At 58.1% G+C, this 12,162-nt stretch overlaps 1 protein-coding gene across 3 annotated transcripts in view; it reads left to right on the top strand.

Moving 5' to 3' along the window:
• Positions 1–12,162, top strand: part of SH3PXD2A (SH3 and PX domains 2A) — a gene marked incomplete at its 5' end in the record, with an annotated part of 237,019 nt that overhangs the window by 131,253 nt on the left and 93,604 nt on the right. The window lies entirely within an intron of this gene.

Raw genomic sequence — 12,162 nt, 5'->3', positions numbered from 1 at the left:
AGATGCACCAAAGAAAGGCGGACCATCTTCCCCAGACTCCTGTTGCCAAGGCTTGTTCCTCATTTCTCTTGACCCCAGAGCTGGCAAGGGAGGGTATCTTTGCATCTGGGGAGCAGGTTTTCCTGCAAACTCTTTATAGTTCACAGGTTATTGTCAGGAGCAGATGAGATAACAGAAAATATAATGGTCATGCAGTTCAGATGCCCAGGGTTAGCAGTCATTGCTCTTAATCGTTGACGCTACCAAGCTCCCAGCTGAAACGCAGAACCAGGAGGGCGCGTGCTGCCCAGGTGAACCTCACCTGCTGAATAACCCAGTGGTCCTGGGCTGCTGCAACAGATCTTATAATCATCATCAAAAACAACGATGAGTGTGCACAGAGTGTTTACTCAATGGCTTTTACCTGTAGCATTTTACTGGGCTGGCCAAAAAAGTTTGTTTGGGTTTTTCCACAACATCTTACAGAAAAGCCCGAATGAACTTTTTGGCCAACCCAATCCAACAGACTAACGTAGCCCGGTTTACAGAGGAGGAAACTGAGGGGCGTGAAGTTAGATGAATTGTCCCGAAGTCATGCAGCTGGTTGGGTATGTGACAGGCATGTGACTTGAATGAACCCAAATCTTGAACCCATGAGAGTTGAACCCAGGGCTGGCTGATTTTCCATGTTGGGGAGAAATGGGGCGCCAAGCATGTCTTTTTTCCTCTCTGGAAGCAGTGTACTCTGGGCCTGGTGGTCAAGACGACCTACCTGGTCTTGCTGGTCTCTCACACACATGCCCAAACTCCATCCTCATGGCTACCTTCTCTTGCTCAGAACGCTACCCTCACCCACACTCCCCAGAGTAGCTTCTCAATGGAGAGGAAAATCCAGGGGCTGATGAGCAGAAGAAGGCAGCCAGGGAAGAGGGTCGAGTAGGGGAGAGGGTTGGGGGAGAGGACTGAAGGGGATGCAGATGGATTACCTCACTCCATACATCTGTTCCCCTGAAATCTCAAAGTGCCAGAGTGGACAAGAGAGAGGCAGATGGGATGGGTACTACAGAAGGAAGGGAAAGAACAGTACAGAGGAATTGTCTGGGTCAGGTGGGGAGAGACAGGAGGCCATTGGGTGATGGGGAGGAGAAAGCCTACAGACAAGGGTGTGTTGCACAGCTCCAGGGGCGCCGTTGTGAACGGTGCACTCTCTGTGAACGGCGCCCATAGAGGTAGTAGAGCGCACAATCTGCACACCCATACATGGCAGTCCTGCCCAAAGGAGCCCTTCTCTTTTCACCCATGCTGTAAGACTAAGAGCCTAAAGTGGCCTAGGCCCTCCGGGGGAGGAAAGCATTACTCGGCTCAGAGGCTCATCTGGCCCAACAAAAGCCATCTCCTTTACTGGCTACCAAAGGATTAAGAAATAAGCAAACGCGGGCCTCCCTGGTGGCGCAGTGGTTGAGAGTCCGCCTGCCGATGCAGGGGATACGGGTTCGTGCCCCGGTCTGGGAGGATCCCATATGCCGCGGAGCGGCTGGGCCCGTGAGCCATGGCTGCTGAGCCTGCGCATCCGGAGCCTGTGCTCCGCAACGGGAGAGGCCACAACAGTGAGAGGCCCGCATACCACAAAAAAAAAAAAAAAAAAAAAAAAAAAAAAAAAAAAAAAAAAAAAAAAAAGAAATAAGCAAACGCTGTGAACCATCAGAAACTCATCACAATGTGGTTCACAGTATAGAGCAATTGAAAGCCACAGGGAGTGGGAGGTGTGGTGTTGAGCTCACACCCCAACTCTGCTGCTTACTGGCTACACTCAGGCACACGACTGGCTACACTCAGGTACCTTCCCCTTCTCTTTCTCATCTGTAAAAAAGGGAAGAGTGATTAATCCGTGATCTTGCTACCTCCAGGGATTGTCTTGGAAACTTAGATGACTCATGGGCTGGGCAAGAGCTTTGTAAACAACAAAATGAGATACAAATGTGTGTTCTCACCAGCGGGAAAAACATCACTCTCACTGTACCTACCATGCATCAGGCTTGTGAGAGAGGCTTGCACCGGGAGTTACATGTTCTTGTCCCCATGTTACAGATGAGGAAACAGGTTCACAGCTGGAGCCAGGACTTGAACCCAGATTTTTCTGGTTCCAGAGGCCGGTACTCTTTGCACATCTGCCCACCCTCCCTGGTTTGGGGAGGAATCAGGGGACCAGGACTGCGGTCCTGACACCTCTCAGTGCATCCTCTCTGTCCCCCCTCCTCTGTGTTCCCACCCCAGCCTTCCTCACTCTCCCAAGGCAGAGGAAGGCTCTTGAGAATGGCAGCAGTGTGCCGGGTCCACCTAGCCCTGCCACTCCCCAGCTGTGATGGCCTCTCAGAGCCTCTTGTTCTCCTTCCTTCCACGGGGAGAGGGGAGATGCCCCTCCCCAGGCGGGTTGTCGTTGGAGTCACACATGATCGTGTGCCCAGAGGAGGGGAGAAGAATTGCTGCTGGTGGGTGAAATACCAGGTGCATCACCACAAAAGCAACTGACCATGCCTTTGGTTCGTGCCTCTAAACCCGCTCTCTGCCAGGCAGCTAAATAAGTTGGACCTATTTCACCTGTTGACCTGAGCACCAGTAGCAGTAGGTTAGCCTCTTGCCCATCCGTGGAAGGCCCTCGAGGAAGGTGGAAACCAGGCTCGGGGAGACAGTTGTGTGTTGGTGAGGCAGCAGGCATGGCTTTGCGGGGCAGGCTCTGGGGTCCAGGCCCACCACTCAAGGCTCTGTGATCTCTGATCATTTGCCCAGCCTCTCTGCCTTTCTGTGTCCCCGTGCCTGAAAAGAGAGAATGCAGGACTCCTGGAGCGGTCCAGAGGGCTTACAGAGACGACATGTGCACTGAGATAACCCGGCCAATGCTATTGGCCCATTGGAAGCACACAGCAGTTTTGTTCGTGGGAGGTTGTGGAACGGAATGGAATGTGGCCCTGTGCGTGCTCCAGCCCTGCAGATCACAGCCTGGCTTTTGCAGGGAGGAGTCATAAAGCATTTAGCCTCTGAGTCACCATGGCCACAGGGGTTATCTGCCTCTTTCTTGAGGTGGTACCACACACCTGGGCCAGTTCACATCTCATCTGGCAAGAGATGGCCTGAGAATAGGAACCTCTCCAGCATGAGACGGGCCTGAGGCTCAGGAGGTGGGGTCAGCTGTGGCCACACAGTTCCAAAGGGCTTCTCCGCCCTGGCCCCTCTCAGCCTCCAGAACCTGCCAAGAGAGACCTGTGTTCCATGCAGAGTGTGCTCGCCACAGAGCCCAGACCCATGGGTGACCTGGGCTGACGGGCTGACCCTCTGTCACCCAAGTGCCTGCAGCCCCTCCCTCTCAGGGCTCTGTCCCAGGCCACCGAACACCTCCCCCCTCCATCCTGAAACATAAACACAGGATCGAGGAACAGCGTTATTTTGACTCTGGGGCGACTGTGGAGTGGCTTATCAAATTATCAAAGCCTGTGGATTTAACTGGAATTTTGCAGATAACCCTGGCCCCTTTCAAGTGTGCTGCTGCGGGACCTCTGAGCGCTCACGGGGGCTGGGGTGGGGGGACCGTGGCCCTTTCCATCTTGCAGGGAAGACAAGGCCTGCCACAGGCCCGGCCCCTCGGCTTTGATCCCAGACCGCTCACTGGCTTCTGTGGGTGGAGGGCGGGGCCCACCTCTGGGCTGCTGGTGGCTGCGCTAGACCACCGTCCCTGCACAGAAAGGTTGTTCTTTACAGAGACGTTTGGTGAGCCTGGCACTGCAGCCTTGGTGGTTTCGCCTCCTCAGGCAGCCGCCCCAGGAAGGCTGCTCGAGGGCCCTGCCCTCCCCTCCTTGAACTACTGGCCGACGGGTACTGCTGCCGTGTGGGAGCAGCGCTGAGCTCTCCTGGGGCCCCTGGCTCAGGCCCCGAATGCTGGCATTATTCTAGAGTCGCCTCTTTCCTTCACACCCCTCCAAGCAGCTCGTCAGCACGTCCTGTGTGCGCCACCTTCGGCTTGTTCAGACCCTGCCCACAGCTCGCCACCTCCCTGCTATTACCCCAGGGGGGCCGAGCCTCGTCTCACCCCTGGATTCTGGCCTGACTGGTCTCCCTGCCTCTGCCCTCGCACGCTACGGTCCCTTCTCAACACAGGGGAAGGAATCATCTTTTAAACATATAGGTCAGATCATGTCCCTCCTCTGCTCGAAATCCCGCGGGCCTCCCTGGTGGCTCAGAGTCGAGGCCCTTCCTCCTGCCCCTCCTGTTGCCCCTGGTGGCACCTCCTGCCTCTGCTCCAGCCGCTTCTCACACCTTCCAGCCACGTTCTGCCTTGAGGGCTTCGCACTGGCTCTTCCCTCCGCCTGGAACACTTCGCCCCTCCCCAGGAGAGCCCCAGCCTGGCCCCTCACCCCCTTGCAGCCTTGACCCAAAGAGCTGCCTGTGCCTGGCTGGCCTCCCTGTTTAAAATCCCCAGCACTGGCTCTCCCCGTCCTGGCTTCATCTTCCTTCACGGAACTTATCACCACCTCCCATGTGACCTGTTCCCTCCCATGTTATGTCGGTCTGGGAGAGCAGGAACTCGTACGTGTTCGGATCACAACCGTAATCCTAGTGCCCAGAGCAGGCACTCGGGAGATTTGCCGGATGGATGACTGACGTCATTCAGGCTTTCTGTTAGTCCCCCACAGGCGGTAGGCCGTGATGTGACCGTTCGGAGAGATGAAGTGGCTCCCCGGAGGTCACCCAGCTAGCAGGGGGCGAGCAAGAGAAGCTGGGGATGACGCATCCTAGCCTCTTCTGTGTGGATTCTGGGGCAGCCGTGAGGCTGGCTTGGGGTGGAGAGAGCCCTGATCACCAGCTCCGGAAGGAGGGGAATAAGGACACATCCCTGGAACTCAATGGGATTCAGCGCAGGACAAGTCCTGGGCGGTCCTGAGCGTCAATTCTGACAAGCAGATAAGCCTGGCCTCGTGCAGGCCACACCCAGCACCCCTGCAGCACCCAAGGTGACCCCCTGGCCTATGCACATGACCCACCCGGTCCTGGGGCCACACCTGCTGGCCCAGCTCTCCCTGGCTTACCCGTGTTTGAGGGCTTGAGACCCACATCCTGGACCACTGGACCAGGGAGGCAGGCGTCCCCTGGCCTGGCTTCCACAAGGAGCCCCCGAGCAGCCGGTCCCTCAGCTCTGATTCCCCTGTGATGAGAGTGATGGAAATGGGAGCTCAGGCTGCCGGGCAGGACGCCAGTCAACCACGTGACCCAGCAAATGCCTCTTTTAGTTCCAGTTTAAATTTGCATCATTGAAACAGTGAACCTAAAGGTTCTCAGAGGGCCCTCCAGGAGCCCTGTCCTCAGCACCACCCCCGCAGGATGCCCGTTCCTCAGAGAAGGGTTAGGGGAGGTGCAGCCCCATGAGGCCCGAGGGCCTGAGACCGGCCTTCTCATCTCTCCAGCCTCCTGGCCCACGGACACCACCCTCATCCTTAGGTGCCTGCACAGGGCTGCAGCCGGCTGTCGCCAGCCTCCACGCCCAGGCCCAGCCGTTTCCTCCACGTGGAGCGCTCCTGTCCCCTCTGCCCACCCACCCCGGCCCGAGTCCTACTCAGCCCTCAGGCTTTCCAGCAAGCCTCTCCAGAGCCCGTAGCCCTGGCCATGGCACCAACCACACTGCTTATGGTCTCTCCCCACCACGGGGGCCCACATCTCTGGCCCCCCAGGGCCTGGCACCTGATAAGCATTGACTGAACCCAGGTTGGGGCCGTTTAACAAGATTAAAAATTGCACTGCCTGCTGTCAGGGTTTCAGAGTGAACAGCATCCTCGACCCCTCTGGAGTTAGGTGGTCTGGGCTCCCTGGCCCCTCTGTGCCTCGGTTTCCGTATCTGTAGAGTGTGAATAACGAAAGCGCCTGCTGCCAAGGGCTGTTGGGAGGATGGTGCGTGGACGGCACAGAACAGACCCAGCACGTGGTCAGCACTGCCCAAGGCCAGGCTCGCTGTCGTCATCGTGGCAGTCCTGGGCGGGGGGAACCGCGGCAAGAGACCCCCCGCGCCACAACAGCTCTGCCACTTGTGGGCACTGCAGCCTCCTTTCGCCGCCGCCTGACATTGGTGGGCCTCTGCGCTCGGCCCGAGCCCGTGGGCAGGTGGGCACACACGCACTTGGCCCCCATGTCGCAGAGGGGAAAAACAGGCCAGGGCTGGCGGAGGTGCCCCTCTCCATCACCTCCCACTCGTGGACCTGCCGCTGGCTCACCCGCCTGGGAGCTCACGGCCAGCAGGGCCCATACACACACCTGCAGCGCAGAGTGGGCTCACATAGCAACTGAGGGTCTCCACTCCCTGCCGCCCCTCTCGGCTCTAGGCCTGGTCCTGTCCCCTTGGCCCATTTCTTCCCGCTGAAGCCAGCCAGATCCTGGTTAAATTCTCGAAATTGCACGGGAGGAACAGGGCCTTGCTAAACAGGTTTTTGTTCCTCAGCCCCAGGGCCACAGAGCCACCCTCTGTTGTGGCCGAAAACAATGGCCCAATGTTCAGAGGGACCACCCATCCCTGCCCCAGCCTGTCCCAATGGCCAGCTTCCATCTGGCCCGGGGTCCACACCCCTGCCACCGCCGTGTCCATGCCCGGGCAGGCCAGCGAGAGAGGGAGGCTGTCCTACCTGATCCAGGCGGAGAGCCAGGTTTGGATCTGGGCCTGGGCCTCGTGAAGGTGGCCCAGCGGCTGATGCGGAGAGTGCTGAGCGAGGCTTCCAGAGACGGAGGCCCCGGGCAGAGCACAGGCAGCTGTTCTGGGGCTGGGGTGGTATGAGGTCAGACCTCCCAGAACAGGCGCTCTTTACAAGGTCTCCCAGACTCCCTCCCCAGTGATGCTTCTGAAGGGAGTGGAGGCTGGGGCTGCCCTCCCTGGGGGAAAGCAGAGTCCAGGAGGACAGAGGGGATGTTGCCAGCCCTGCCGCGGGACCCAGCAGGAAGACGGGGCATGGGCGCGGCCGTGCAGCCAGGATAGCCCCGAGAATTTGGGGAGCCTCCTCCAGGAGCTCCCACAGCCTCGATCCTGGCCAAACTCCAGGTCAGGCCTGCTCAGGAGCCTGACTCTGGATCTCAGCATCCAGGCTTCTGCTGACAGCAGCGTGACCTTCTCCATAAGTCACACCTACCTGCCCGGCACCGAGGAGAATGAAGTAGAGGCTGTGTGTGGAGCACTTAGTAGGTGCTGAGGCAGGTTACTCTCTTCTTCCCTCCCTTCTGCTTCTCTGGGCAGCAAATAGAAGGTCCTGGGAAGAGCCCTGGAGAGCATCTCTGCTTCGGCCTTCACCCAGCAGGTATTCATGGAGCATCTACTATGTGCCAGGGACCCGGTAGGCTGACAAACTCAGGGCTCAAGGCTACCACTACTAGGTGGAAATTTTGAATTGAATTAAACTCACTCCAGAGACAACAGTCAGGACACCCGGCTCTGCTTGTGGCCTTGAATGAGTCACTTCACCGCTGAAATCTCTGTAAAAGAGGCCAACAGTACCCTCTTGGCAGGATAGTTGTGAGGTTCAGGACACTGATGCCTGTAAATGCCTCGAGGGTGCCTGGCCGTCACAGAGGCTCAGTAAATGGGAACTTTCTCTTCTTCTCCCCCTTTCTTCTTCACCCCTCCTGGGTGCACGGTGGCCACTCAGAAAAGACTAGGGGAATGGAATCGAGTCAAGCTGAAGACAGGAGCTGGGCTGACCTTTCCTGAGCCCCTCTCCGCTCCGGGATGGCTCGCCAGGGTTGGGTGCCGACTGGGGGGTGAAGCTGCCCCCTCCACCACCAGGCACCCCACTGGCTCTCAGGACCTCTGAGGCATCCCTGTTCCTGGCACTCCCCGAGGGACGGGTGGCTTGGGAATTGGAGTGGGCAGCCCACCCACCCGCTTCCTGCTTTGCTGAGCCTTGGTCCGACCCTCGTCAGTGGGACGGCTCACCGCACCCGGCAGGCCCCTACCACCACCCGTCTGGCCAGGGACATGGGCCGTTCTGTCCTTCCAGCCCCTCTGCCACTGGCAGCGGCACAAATAGCCTCTTTATGCTGTTGGCTGAGAGAGCCAGCTGGACCTAGGGACTGTGGATCCACAGGAGGCTGGGGGCTGGAACAGCACAGAAGCCCTTGCCCAACCCCCCGCCATGGCCCCCTTTAACCTGGGTGGGCAGGTGAGAGGAAGGGGGCCACAGGAAGCTGTGTCCAACCCACCTGAAAGGGGCGTCAGCTCCAGGGAACGAGGACTTCCGCAGGCCCAGCTGTTGTGCTGGGTGGGCAAGCCGGCGGGAGGCCCAGAGCAAGCGCGTGTGCAGGCCACATCCAGGTTGGGAGGGTTCCTCTGTGTTCAGTCCTGGCACAGGACTTTCAGCTCTCAAAGCCGGGATGGAAAGGAGGCAGCAGGGTGGGGAAGGGTATCCTGGTACTGGGAGGGGTGGGGGTGGAGGTCCCAGTTATTTTCTCAGGCTTGTGCTTTCTGTGTCTCCCTGAAACTTCAGCCCCGGGAGGATGGTCCTGGTGTGCAGGTGCCCGAGGCCCCACGTGCCCACTCCCTTGCTCCCAGGGCAGTGGCATCCTTTGGAGGCTCCAGCTAGGGGAGTGCGCCCCCGACAGAGCCCCGGAGGCCTGCTCCACAATTAGGTCCTGTTTGAGGGGAATCTTCGTTCCCCTGCCTTGTAATTACTGCCGCTGTGTTGTAACCAGTCCCCTGGCTAGCTGCCCCTCCACAGGGAGTCCGTGGCGGAGCTGAACCTCAGACCCAGGTCTTCAGCCCTGTAGACCGGTCTCCTCTGGTGGCATCGGGCGGGAAGCATTGGTCCACTCAAGCATTTTTCATCATCTTCCTGGTGTGAGGCACAGGGCCACAGAAGTGGGCGAGGCTCAGCCCTGCCCCCTGGGGAGCTTGTGGTCTGAGCTGGGAGATGGCACAGACAGGGCCTGGCCCGCTGCTGTGGGAAGCGGCGGAGCACAGGAGCCAGGACTGGGGCAGTTTCAAGGAATTGTAAGAAAGTCTGTCTGCCTGGAGAGCGAGAGGGTTGGCTTGAGCTGGGCCAGAGGAGATGGGCGTGGGGCATCCAGTGTCCAGCTGGTGATTTGGGACAGTCGTTAACCCCTTCCACACTTTGGCATCAGGTGAGGGGACAGAATTTGGGGGTCTTTGGACCAAGCATGTAACAGCCAGGGTCTGGAGTGGGGGCCGAGGGCTGTGAGCAGGGAGGACATTCACAGCAAGTCGGATGTGAAAGAGGCAAGCGTGCTGGAGACCACGTGACCCTTCCCCACCTTCACAGGCCCTGGTAAATTGGGTCTTAATGTAGATTGGAGGGTAGGCACCGGTCAGTTCAGGCGCCTTAGTTCATGGGATCCGTGTGTGTTTGGCTCCCCCTTGTGGCAACGTTGGATATTACACCAGCCGGCATTCTGGCAGGCGGTCGCAGACTAGGCTGAAGCTGTGCTGGACACTTGAGCATGATCTATCTTGTTTAACCATCCATATAATCCTGTGAGGTTCATGCCTCCTTTTTGCAGATGAGAAATCTCAGGCTCAGATTGGTTGAGCGACCTCTCAGCTAGTAAGTGTCAGAGGCTGGATCCAAACCCTTCCCAACTCCAGGTGTGCACCCCCCTAACGACACAGGGGTGTGTAATGAAGAGCAGCACAGGGGCCACGGCCAGGGGAACTTGCTTCAGATGGCAAGGTGGGACCTTTCATCGGACCATAAGGCTGAATAGAATCAGCACCCCATGGTTGCCCTAGTCACACAGTAGGAAGCAGCTGAAGGTACAGTTGAGGGCACTTTCCACATTTGGGGACTCTTTAAGGGGACTCCAGGCTTTTCACCAGGTGAGAAGGTGAAAGGCTCAGGAGCACCAGGGCCAGTCCAGCCCGTGTTCACTGAGGGCCTCCTGCTGTGGGATCAGACCTCAGAGAAGGGGGCTGCCCGGCTCGCCTTTCAGGACGGACACAGTGAGGCTGGTTCAGAGAGCACCCAAAAAAGCTGGTCTCCCTTCCCCCCTACCAAACTGAGACCTGACTTTGGCCTTGGGCGTAGCTGTGACTCCACCCCCAGACCGAACCTCTCTAACACGTGGTCCACTTGTCACGTGGGCGATCTGAAATCAATGTGAACGCCCGCCCCCCAACCCAGGACACACAGCCTGTGAGGCTCTGGCTACCGGAGGCTATTTGGGCGAGGCCTGCCCCAGTGCTTAGGACAGGAGGGAGATTTGGCTTTTCAAACAGCCTGATGGGGGTATAATTTACATAATAAGGAATTCCCTCATTTTAAGTATACAGTTAATCCAGCGATTATTAGTAAATTTACAGAGTTGCGAAACCATCCGCAATCCAGTTTTAGAAAATTTCCATCACCTTGAAAAGATCCCAGAGGGCGGTCTTTAATCCTTCCCAGGCTCCAGGGTTTAGGAGCCCCACTAGCATCCCTTCCCTCTTCTCCTGTCTGGGAAGAGGAAATCCGTGTTCCTGGGGACTGAGTTCTTCCCCCACCCGTGTCCTGCTCTGATTTCTAGACCTTCCCGTAGCTGCAGCTGCTTTGGCCCTTGCACAGACTGCTCAATAGCCCAGGGGTGAGGCCCGCCTGGCCTTCTTGGTGCAGCTCTGAGGTGGACTGGCCGCTGAGTGGGGGCCCAGGGCAGAGGGGCAAGGGTACCCATTTCAGTGGGCACCTTCCCTGCCTATTGATTCTAGTGTTCCACTGGGTGCCCACCTTAAACTCCATCCCCACCCCCAGGAAGTACATACACAGTGGGCTCCGCCACTCGGAAGGCCAGTGGGCGCAGGCAACAGATCTAGGGGCCAAGCCACAAGATGCCCAACTTTCTACCAGGGCACGTTCCAGGCAGCCCAGGGATTTAGCAGAAAGCAACAAACATGTTTTAGCTCATTTAATTTTTGCGTCCATCCGTGAGGTGGGTACAGTTATTTTCCCCAATTTACAGATTGTGCCACTAAGAAACAGAGGGGTCACATACTGGCAAAGCTGCTACGTGGCAGAGATGGCTAGAACCCAGGCAGTCCAGAGGGATAGCCTGGGTCTTACCTGTCCTGCTCAATGAAGCTCGCAAGTGTTTAGATGCTGCACGGCACGAGCTCAGAATAAATGGGACCTATTATCACTAGCGCTATTGTTGAGGGGCTAACGTGCTGGAGAAGAAGCCAGAGGCCTGGCTACCCAAGGCCCACAGAACGCTCACGGCTCAGCTTGCAGCTACAGGGGTTTGCAGTTTCTGGAGCCATCAAACAGCCTCTCCCATCCTGGCTGCATCCACGCAGTTCCAGCCTTCAGAGCCCAGCATTCCCCAGACACCCTCCAGCCCATCCGCCACATTGCAGTGTCAGGTTCTGCAGCCCAGAGGAGGAAGGTGATTTGCCTGAGGTCACCCAGAGAAACTGGATTTGCACCAGTTTTTTTTGACTCAGAGCCCAGTGCTCTTCCCAGAGCACGGAAACTCTCCCAGCTGATTTCCAGAGCATCCCGAGTGCTGGTGCAGAGAAGAACACCTGGAGGCCCTTATGGAGACTTGAATGAGGGCCTGGCTGAGGGACGGGGAGGAAGGGCCAGCTGCTGGCTGCTCTGAATGGCTGGGGAAGTGGGAGCTGGGCTGTGGTCATGTCTGATTCAATTAGGCAGAGGCAGGCTCCTGATTAGAGAAGGCTGCGCCTGCCAAGCTGAAGAATTCAAGGTTAATAGCCGGGAGTGCCCTGGCTCCCACCCCAAGCAGGAGGGGGCACCCATGAGGCCCACAGAGCCCTGCGACACCGACACCGACGCCTCAGGCAGGCGCCTCGGGAGCCAGAGGACACGGTTATCCCACATGGGCCGTCACCTGGCATGTCTGGGTGGCACCCTCGCTGTGCAGGGTTGTGGCCAGGAGAATCTTGGTGGGCAGGTGGGGGGCACTTCATGCCAGGGACAGGGAGAGATGGTGTCTTGTTTCGGAATCCTCCAGAAGCAGATCTGGGGGAGAGAATTGAGCTCAGGCGGCTTACTGGGGAGAAGATACCAGTGAGGGAGCGAGGGAAGGTGAGGGAGGCAAGGCAGCCGGAAGTGGTGCCTGGTTATCAACCAGCTACCCCGGGGGCGACCGGGGCTGACCAGGGCCCCATCTCCCAAGGAACCTGTGGGGAGCCTGCGAGGAGCTCCCAGCCATAGG

The sequence above is a fragment of the Hyperoodon ampullatus genome (assembly GCF_949752795.1).
Source record: "Hyperoodon ampullatus genome assembly, chromosome: 1".
NCBI lineage: Eukaryota > Metazoa > Chordata > Mammalia > Artiodactyla > Ziphiidae > Hyperoodon > Hyperoodon ampullatus.
Note: the sequence above shows the minus strand (reverse complement) of the source record. Positions and strands in the feature narration are given on the sequence as shown.